The sequence below is a fragment of the Odocoileus virginianus genome, chromosome 5 (assembly GCF_023699985.2).
Source record: "Odocoileus virginianus isolate 20LAN1187 ecotype Illinois chromosome 5, Ovbor_1.2, whole genome shotgun sequence".
NCBI classification, from domain to species: Eukaryota; Metazoa; Chordata; class Mammalia; order Artiodactyla; family Cervidae; genus Odocoileus; species Odocoileus virginianus.
In genome coordinates this window covers 6,183,760-6,194,373 of record NC_069678.1, presented here as the reverse complement: position 1 = coordinate 6,194,373, position 10,614 = coordinate 6,183,760, and positions in this window count along the sequence as shown.

Genomic DNA, 10,614 nt, shown 5'->3' with positions numbered 1-10,614 from the left:
CTTTACCATAACATACCCTTCACTGTGCTGGGGAAGGAAGTTTTATGATGGTCATTCTTGGCTATCAGATATTTTCTGAGCAACAACTTAGTAGCTGAAGGGAAAATAGCATTGAAAAGTTTGTTGACAGCAACAGCAAGATAATATTAAACTTAATCTCATGTTTATCCTGGTACGACATTATTTAAACAACACGGAAAGAACCATGCTGGCCACTAGGGCCAGGCAGCAAAATGATGACATTGGTAATATGTGACTTCCAAATTCTTATTTTTACCTCTCATTAGAATTTTACTGTCCTGATTTATCCATATAATTTTAACTGATATTTGGTGTTACCAGGGGGGTTTATTTCAATATCCTTAACAATTCCCACTAGGAAACTATTTTTACTGCTCACTGTAATTGGATTGTTAAAGTTTCCTGTGTAAGAAAATTAGCATTTTTCCCATAGTTTAAAAAAAAAAAAAGCAGACATAAAAAAAAAAAGACCTTAAGGGAGAAACTCAGTTTGTGCTCCTAATTTGTGGTGGCTTTTTCTGGTTCATTTTTAAAGCATCCATTACCCAAAAGTCTCAAGAACATGTCCATGTTACAAAGCATTGTTAAACTATAGTTATATTTATAGTATTTTTATATTTACTTATATTAAATTATATGTTTAAATATAGTTAAGTTACACAAACAATAGTTAAATGAATTACAGAAGCTAGAGTAGGAAATCCTCATGAAAGAGAAAGAAGCCAGAAAAACAATGTCTGAGCGTCTCTAACCCTTGGAGCCTGCCGTGTAGGTCAAGAGACAGGAGTGAAAAGAGTTGATGAGAATCTCTTGAACCATCTTTTTTTCTTCCTGAAAAATCCAGGGATAGCAGAGGAGAGCAGGGTATTCAGAGCCCTGGGCTGCTGTGCCAGGAACAAGAATAACCTAGTGTCCTGGGCCAAGATGCCCCTCAATAAATATTTGTTGATTTCACTGAGAGGGATGAGTCCTACTAGTGCCCAGGTTCAGAATCATAAACTTCTTTCCTTGAAGCAATACTCTGAATTGCCCTTAGATGCAACCAAAGAAATGAAGGTTTTGGAGGGCAAGCTAATGTGATGGAGACACTTGGTAATCAGACTACTCTGAAATAGTTCCTGTTACACAAAGCTCTTATTTTGACGCAAATCAATGCATCACTATTTCCCTTTAAACTTTCTCCATTTCCTATGCAACTAAATCACAGCATGACCTTTAACAGCCTCTCAGTCTAAAATTCCCTTTTTCTTGGCTTGGAGGCACCCTGTTGTGTGATCACTGTCTGTAATAATAACGTATTGATGTTGGCTCTTAGAATAATGACGGTTTCACTAGGACACTGACTATTGTAACCAAAGGATTAGTTGAAACTACTCTTTTTTTTGAAAGGAATCCAGTTGGAGAGGATCTTCTGTCCTGTTTGGAACTAATAGTCTTGAGAGGAGACTGTAGATTACAGTTAATCCCAGGAATTATGTAGATGATGGAGATCCTTGCTAGAGCCAAGATGACTTGCTGGAGGGAGTCTTCCCTTCAGTCTCTCCCTGCCACGCATGCTCCACCGTGAACACTTAGAATGCAGCAAAGGTTGTTCACCTGTAACAAGGAAGAACCAGTTCTGGCTACATGTTGGATCTGTTTCTTTGACTTTAATCTCTGTCTTTTGTTGCTTTTATTATCATAATCATACATAATAGCCTGCCTTAGAGAACCTTACCCCTCTGCCTGTTAAACTAAAATGACCTTGTTCAACTCATAAGGAGCTGATCCTGCGCATCTGTGAATGGCTGAAGAAAAATGAGAAAGTAACACATCTCCTCCTCTTTTGCAAGATAAATGATCTTTTACTTTACTTCCCCACCTCATTTCCCTCTCTGCTATATAAAAGGAACTGGCATCTGGACCTCAATAAGATGGTTTTTGGAGACACTAGTCTGCCATCTTCTTGGTCTGCTGGTATGTGTGTGCTCGATGTGTCCGACTCTTTGAGACTCCATGGACTGTAGCCCACCAGACTCCTTTTGTCTATGGAATTTTTCAGGCAAGAATACTGGAGTGGGTTGCCACTTCCTACTCTACGGGATCTTCCTGACCCAGGGATCAAACCCATGCCTCTTGCGTCTCCTGCATTGGCAGGCAGGTTCTTTACCACTAGCGCCATCTGAGAAAACAGTTTTTGGAATAAAGTCTTATTCCTAGCCTTAACACCTCAGTTTATTTGTCTGTCATGCAGAGAGCAGAGTGAATTCGGTGTTGATAGCATACTCTTTGCTAGAAATTCTTGCCTCTTGCCTTCTTCTCCCTTGTCTCTATCCATTCAGAAAATGCCTACTCATCTTTCTAGATTCAAGCTCAAGTGCTGCTTGCTCTACCAGCCGTCCCCAGCCTTCCCCCAGCCCTGTGCTGGAGCAGACTCACACTGCCGGTGGAACGGATGGTGAGCATTTCTTCCCAAATCTTTGCTCAGTGACTTCACCTTGGTATCTTGAAATCAATGAAGCTGGACATATATAAATCAAGGAAATTGGCAAATGGTACAAACATTTCCCGCCCCCGCAAGAGCTCATTTTTATCCATTTACCAGCACCTACTGGGTACCACTCAGCTGGGTACTTTACACAGAGAGAAAACCCTCAATGATAGTAGTAGAACAAGGATTATAACATGGAAGAGTGATCTTTTCAAGTTGCAAATCTCACATGAGTAAACACACACAGAGACGATCTTTGCCACTAATTCCAGTTCTCTTTCTACACACAACTGTGAAGTTCTAAAGTTGTAAGCTGTCTAAAGCGACAGTTTCTGTTTTGGCAACATTGAAGGTAGCAAAGGCTCCCTAGAAAAAGGTATTCCTGGGATTCAGTAAGACAAAGTGACAGTGAGGAAAGCTAAAATGCTTGGGTTGGAGGGAGAAGCCAGGAGGTAGGGTGGGACAGGCATTTGGAAGCCCTACCAGCCAAGACAGAAAAACCCAAATCCAATCTTTTGATCTCTCTGTGAGTAAGAGCTCCAAGCCACACAAATCTGAGAGAGCCTTTCAAGATGAAGGGTTTCCACTCTGTATTTTGTCATTAGCTTTGTTTTTTGTTTTATTTTTGTTATTTTAGCCGAAGGGTGGATTTGGACTGGACTGAGTGTGTGCGCTGTGAGGGAGGGGCAGGCAGCTGTCTCAGAGGTGACAGCAAAGCTTTCTGGGAGCTAAGCCATAATTAAGTGATAGGACAAATGTCAAATTTCAACAAGTGAAGCTCAGGAGAATTATCCGGATATGTTTCTATCCCACATGAAAACACAGGACTAATCCCCAAACGGAGAGTTGATAACAGATACAGGAACTTATCCTTTGAGATCCTCTTAGGAGTTTAAATCCAAGTTAATACCATTTGAAAGGTGGTGAAAGTTGGGACTTCCATGAAATTTACTTGATTTAAGATCCATAAAATATTGCCAAGTGAACTCTGACGAGACTTCTTCTCTGAAGCTTCCAGGTAAGAATAAATGAAAGAGGGACCAGAAATAAATAAAATAAAATAAATAAATAAATAAATAAATAAATAAATAAATAAAATAAAATAAATAAATAAAATAAATAAAAACAAATAAAATTTCTGATATAGTTGAAGATTATCATTAGAGATGATACACCCCTAATGAACTCTACATTGGGCTGAGACAGAGATGGTCATGGAGTTTGGTATTTCTAATAAAAACTAAATTATATGAGCAATCCATGGTCCTTAGTAGTATTTATTTTCAAAGCTCAAGACTTGTTTATATATTTTTCCTTTATTCTGTGTTCTTAAAGCCAATTAGTCATGAAGCGGTGTCTCCCACTGTCTTGTTTGTGGTATGTTTGCCTTCAGTCTGATACTCAGAGCTCTGGCTCTGGGGAGGAGGTCAGGGGGCGATCTGCTTCCCAGAACTAGCTTTAAAATGCTTTTCTTTCCCCTTGGTTTGTGGTTATCATTAGCAGGGTCATAGACAGGGTTATGTTTTTGAGAAATGCATTCTTTTCTACCCAAGCTGGTGCTACCTACGAAATAACCCTCTCTGTCTGGAAAGAGGGGTTCGAGACATCAAGCGTTCTTGAATGGGGTTCTCAAGAGAGGAGTTAAGGCACAGTGGCAGTCCTTGAGAAAGCAGACAAAAGAATTTCAGCAGACCTTTCTTTGGGTGCCCCCCAGCCTCCCCTTCTCATCACAACATGAGCTGGGCCCTCCGGAAACAGCTCACAGGGTTGACAGCCAGTCCCTCTGTCTGGAACCCAATGATCCCAGAGCTCCAAGCTCTCAGCATGTGGATGGCATTTATCTCTACTAGCTCCTTCTAATACATTCTTTCTGCACTCAGTCTGCAACCACAAAGGGATATTATTAAAAACACAAAAGAGATGTAGATAAGAAACTTAATATGCCAATTAAAATACCAAGCAGAAACCAGAAGAAACCATTCTCAGACTTACAATTCCCTATATGTATGCTGCCCCAAAGGAACTCCAGAAAGCGCTACCCAAGCTAAAAGGAAATCTTTTAATCATCTCGGAGCACAACACCCCTTAGAGCTGAGAGATTTACCTCCTGGCTTGAGAGAGGTTTTGCACTGAATTATTTGACATCCCCAACTCCCACGTATTGGCAGCTCTGTAATTGTTTGTGAATATTCTTAATAATAATAGCTACCATTTCCTAAATCCTTGGGGCTTCCCTGATATCTCAATTGGTAAAGAATCTGCCTGCAATACGGGAGACATGGGTTCGATCCCTGGGTTGGGAAGATCCCCTGGAGAAGGAATAGGCTACCCACTCCAGTATTCTGGCCTGGAGAATCCCATGGTGTATATAGTCTATGGGGTCACAAAGAATCAGACACAACTGAGTGACTTTCGTTTTCACCAAGTCTTTATTTGGATCACAAACCATTAGATGCTATACATACATATATATATATTATATATATATATATACACATATACACACAAATATATATACAACCCATATTATGGTTTACCTGGTGGCTCAGATAGTAAAGAATCCTCTGCCTATGCAGAAGACCCAGGTTTGATTCCTGGTTGGGAATATCCCCTGGAGAAGGAAACGGAAACTCACACCAGGATTCTTGCCTGGAGAATCCCATGCACAGGGGAGCTAGGCAGGTTATAGTTCTGGGTCACAAAGAGTCACACATGACAGAGTGACTTTCATACACACACACACACACACACACACACACATATAATTTTATGTTCATAAGAACTCTATAAGAGAACTCTATACTAAGCCATAAAAAAGAATGAAATAATGCCATTTACAGCTACATGGGTGGACCTAGAGATTATCATACTAAGTGAAATAAGCCAGACAAAGGCAAATATCGTATCCTGTCACTTTCATGTGGAATCTAAAAAATGATACAAATTAATTTATTTACAAAATAGAAACAGACTCACAGATATAGAAAAATAAGCTATGGTTACCAAAGGGGAAAGGTGGAAGGGGGTGGTGGTAAGTCAGGAATTTGGGTGTAACATATACACACTACTGTGTATAAAATAGATAATCCCACAAGGACCTACTGTATAGCACAGTGAACTATACTTAGTATTATGTAGTAACCTATATGGGAAAAGAATCATTGTGCTGTATACCTGAAATTAACATAACACTGTAAATTATACTTCAATAAAAAATTTTTTTTTTAATTTCTACAACCCAGAAAAAATAGAACTCTATAAGATAGGCATTAATACCTCCATATTATAGATGAAGAAATTAAATGTTTAAAAATTGAGAATAATTTATTAATTTTCTTACCTTATACCAAGTGCTGGGATAGGGCTTTTACACAAATGACTTCATTTGTCCTTGGCTTGTCCTTGGCTTAACACTTCCAAAATGCCAAGTATTCCAAGAGCTTTGCACATATTAATGCACATAATTCTCCCAACAGTACAATGCTGTAGGTGCCATCATATGGCCACTGTTCAGATGGTGAAGCGGAGCAGAGAGGTTAAGGTTTTTCCATAGTTAAGAGGTAGAGCCAGGAGATGAACCCAGTCCCGCTTTCAGACATAGACTGAGCACGTGGAGCCTAAACCACCTGATTTCTTTTTTTTTTTCCATTTATTTTTATTAGTTGGAGGCTAATTACTTTACAACATTGCAGTGGTTTTTGTCATACATTGAAATGAATTAGCCATGGATTTACATGTATTCCCCATCCTGGTCCCCCCTCCCACCTCCCTCACAACCCGATCCCTCTGGGTCTTCCCAGTGCACCAGGTCCGAGCACTTGTCTCATGCATCCAACCTGGGCTGGTGATCTGTTTCACCCTAGATAATATACATGTTTTGATGCTGTTCTCTTGAAACATCCCACCCTCGCCTTCTCCCACAGAGTCCACAAGTCTGTTCTATACATCTGAGTCTCTTTTTCTGTTTTGCATATAGGGTTATTGTTACCATCTTTCTAAATTCCATATATATGTGTTAGTATACTGTAATGGTCTTTATCTTTCTGGCTTACTTCGCTCTGTATAATGGGCTCCAGTTTCATCCATCTCATTAGAACTGATTCAAGTGAATTCTTTTTAATGGCGAGTAATATTCCATGGTGTATATGTACCACAGCTTCCTCATCCATTCATCTGCTGATTAAACCACCTGATTTCATTGCCTCTTCTCACAGTTGCCCTCTCAGCTGGGTGGGTATTGTTTCAGACAAGACCATTTGCCCAAGAACCTCCAGCAGAAGAGGAGACTTTTGAAGTGAGGTCTCTAGGACCCTAGGGCCTTGTCCAAATGACCTGCTGTCTATCCATCCTGCCTTTCCCCATTAGGGCCTTGGAGCTTCAGGTATTTCAGGAATCAAAAAAAGAAACTTTACCGACTGCTCACCAGAATGAAGGACTGGACTCTGTCCCTAGTATGTAGTCAGTAATCATTCTTAGCTAATTCTGAACAGTAATTAGATATTACTTAGGAGAGAACAGATGCTCACATAGCATGGATCAGGGGCCCACAAAGATATGTCTTTTGGTTCTCATCCACATTGCACATTATAGAAATCTTTGCAAAATAATACTTGTGTAAAAGTAATGGATATTGTGCCAGTGACACTGTTATTTGTCACTCTCTTTATTTTATTCTTATATTTTAAAAATTGCAACCAGCATGAAAAGAACAATTTAATATTGTTTTATATATATATGTCTATGCATATATATCCACATACATACACACATACAAACAGAACTACATCTTTCAATCTTTGAACTTCCTGTTTTAAAGTTGCATGTAACTTCTTTCAAATTCTTTCCTAAAAATTTACAATAAAGAGAAGTTCATGAGAGATGGTAAACACAGAATGTTTTGTTTTACTTAAGGAGAAGTTAAAATATAAGTAATTTTTGTAAAGCAAAGAATATCTTAGGACTTAAAAACAAGCTCAGAAAGATGTTTTCTACTGGACGCCCAACCACCTCTACTTCGTGGTGTTCATGTCTTTGTATAACCCCCTCTACCTGAGTATCAGTTCAGTCGCTCAGTCGTGTCCGACTCTTTGCAAACCCATGGACTGCAGCACACCAGGCTTCCCTGTCCATCACTCCCAGAGTTTACTCAAATTCATGTCCATTGAGTCGGTGATGCCATCCAACCATCTCATCCTCTGTCGTCCCCTTCTCCCACCCTCAATCTTTCCCAGCATCAGGATCTTTTCAAATGAGTCAGCTCTTCACATCAGGTGGCCAAAGTATTAGAGTTTCAGCTTCAGTAACAGTCCTTCCAATGAATATTCAGGACTGATTTCCTTTAGGATGGACTGGTTGGATCTTACAGTCCAAGGGACTCTCAAGAGTCTTCTCCAACACCACAGTTCAAAAGCATCAATTCTTTGGTGCTCAGCTTTCTTTATGGGCCAACTCTCATATCCATACATGACTACTGGAAACACCATAGCCTTGACTAGATGGACCTTTTATGGCAAAGTAATATCTCTGCTTTTTAATATGCTGTTTAGGTTGGTCACAGCTTTTCTTCCAAGGAGTAAACGTCTTTTAATTTCATGTCTGCAGTCACCATCTGCAGTGATTTTGGAGCCCCCAAAAATAAAGTCTGTCACTGTTTCCATTATTTCCCCATCTATTTGCTATGAAGTGATGGGACTGGATGCCATGACCTCAGTTTTCTGAATGTTGAGCTTTAAGCAAACTTTTTCAGTCTCCTCTTTCATTTTCATCAAGAGGCTCTTTAAGTATTCTTCATTTTCTGCCATAATGATGGTGTCATCTGCATATCTGAGGTTATTGATCTTTCTCCTGGCAATCTTGATTCCAGCTTGTGCCTCATCCACCCCAGCATTTCTCATGAAATACTCTGCATATAAGTTAAATAAGCAGGGTGACAATATACAGCCTTGGCGTTCTCCTTTTCCTATTTGGAACCAGTCTGCTGTTCCATGTCCAGTTCTAACTGTTGCCTCTTAACCTGCATACAGGTTTCTCAAGAGGCAGGTCAGGTGATATTCCCATTGCTTGAAGAATTTCCCACAGTTTATTGTGATCCACACAGTCAAAGGCTTTGGCATAGTCAATAAAGCAGAAGTAGATGTTTTTCTGGAACTCTCTTGCATTTTTGACCATCCAGCGGATGTTGGCAATTTGATCTCTGGTTCCTCTGCCCTTTTTAAAACCAGCTTGAACATCTGGAAGTTCATGGTTCATGTATTTTTGAAGCCTGGCTTAGAGAATTTTGAGCATTACTTTGCTAGTGTGTGAGATGAGTGCAATTGTGTGGCAGTTTGAGCATTCTTTGGCATTGCCTTTCTTTGGAATTGGAGTGAAAACTGACCTTTTCCAGTCCTGTGGCTACTGCTGAGTTTTCCAATATTGAGTACAGTACTTTCACAGCATCATTCGTTGGACTTACTGACTCATTTCTACAGACAAGAACACAGGAGAAGTGATGGCATGTTATCTCAAGATAAGTTGTAAAAAGACAGTGGCTTCAGTCTCCAGTGTTCTCTCTCACTCAAGGTTACTCACCCTGGAGGAGCCAGCTGCCACTCTGTGAGCTGCCCTTGTGGGGAAGTCCCCATGGCAACAATGTATGTCTCCTGCCAACAGCCAATGAGAACATGAGACCTACCAACAGCCACATGAGTGAGCCTGGATATGCTGGCAGCCCCCAGCCCAAAACTTGACTGCAGCCTTGGGAGAGACTCTGAGTCAAAATCACCCAGTCTAGCTGCACCCAGATTCTTGACTCATAGAACTTGTGAGATAATAAATGTTTGTTGCTTTAAGCCAACTGAGTGTGGTGGGAATTTGTTTAGCAGCCCTGTATAATCAATAAAGAGCTTCCCTGGTGGCTCAGTGGTAAAGAATTTGCCTGCAATGCAGGAGACCTGGATTTGATCCCTGGGTGGGGAATATCCTCTAGAGAAGGAAATGGCAAGCCTCTCCAGTATTCTTGCCTGGGAAATCCCATGGCCAGAGTCCTTGGGGTCACAAGAGTCAGATAGGACTTAGTGACTAAATTACCACCACCATAGTTAATAAAGTAAAAAAAAAAAAAAATAGGCTATGAGCCAAGGAAAGCTTGACTGAAGTCTACTTGAGTAACACAGCTGTGCAACGGTGGACAATTTAACTTCTTTGAGCCTCCACTTCCTCATCTATGAAGCAGAATAATGGTTATTACCTTGCAAGACTATTAACATTATTCAATTGAATAGCATTTACTAAGTGACTAGTGAAAGGTCTAAGATAATTTGGGTGCTGTTGGGCTATATCCCACAAGCCTGAAAGCCCTATACTTTCTCATCCTCAAGACCAAAGAAAGAACCTGGAGTCAGTGACAGAGACATCAATGGTTTAATGGATGGGGCGACCTTATACATATGAATGAAGCAAGGTCCTGGAACAACATCCCACTGTATGTGGCCGATGGCAGGCAAGACAAAACAGCAGGCTTTGCTCCATGGTGGGGTAGGGGTGGGGGGATAGGGAGGGTAGTGTGTGCATGTTTTCAGTTATAAGTGGAATTGACAGCCAGGTTGACAGTCTGTTACCAGGGAAGCCCACAGAGGAAGATGCCCTTCACTGCTATCATAGTGGAGATGGTTCTGATCTAAAGATTAGAACCATCACTTGCTGGGTCTGAGGGCAAGTACTGATTAGGCTCTGTGATTATGAGGGAAGGTCAGACAGGTGAGTAGGATGTTAACGAAGCAGGAGCTGGTCAAGCAGCGGATGTACAGAGAGAAAGAGCAGTCATCTTAAGTGGCCTGACCATTCAGATGCTAATCTAATATTTCCTGTCTCATCTCCCCTCTCAATACTCCCTTTAATCCCATCTTTCTTCTTTATCACCCTTTATTGAGCAATGAAGTATTTGAAACAATAGTGAGAGTGGAAAATTTTGAGTCCAGTGGTGTTTAAGGAGACAGGATATAAAAGAATCTCAAACATAGTGACACTAACACTTGACCTAGAGGTGCAGGAAGAGACAAGCAGTCACCCCTAAAGATGCATTTTCTTGCCAACAGGTTTGTTTTCTGATTTCATTACAGGACTGGTTATAAAGATATGCAGTT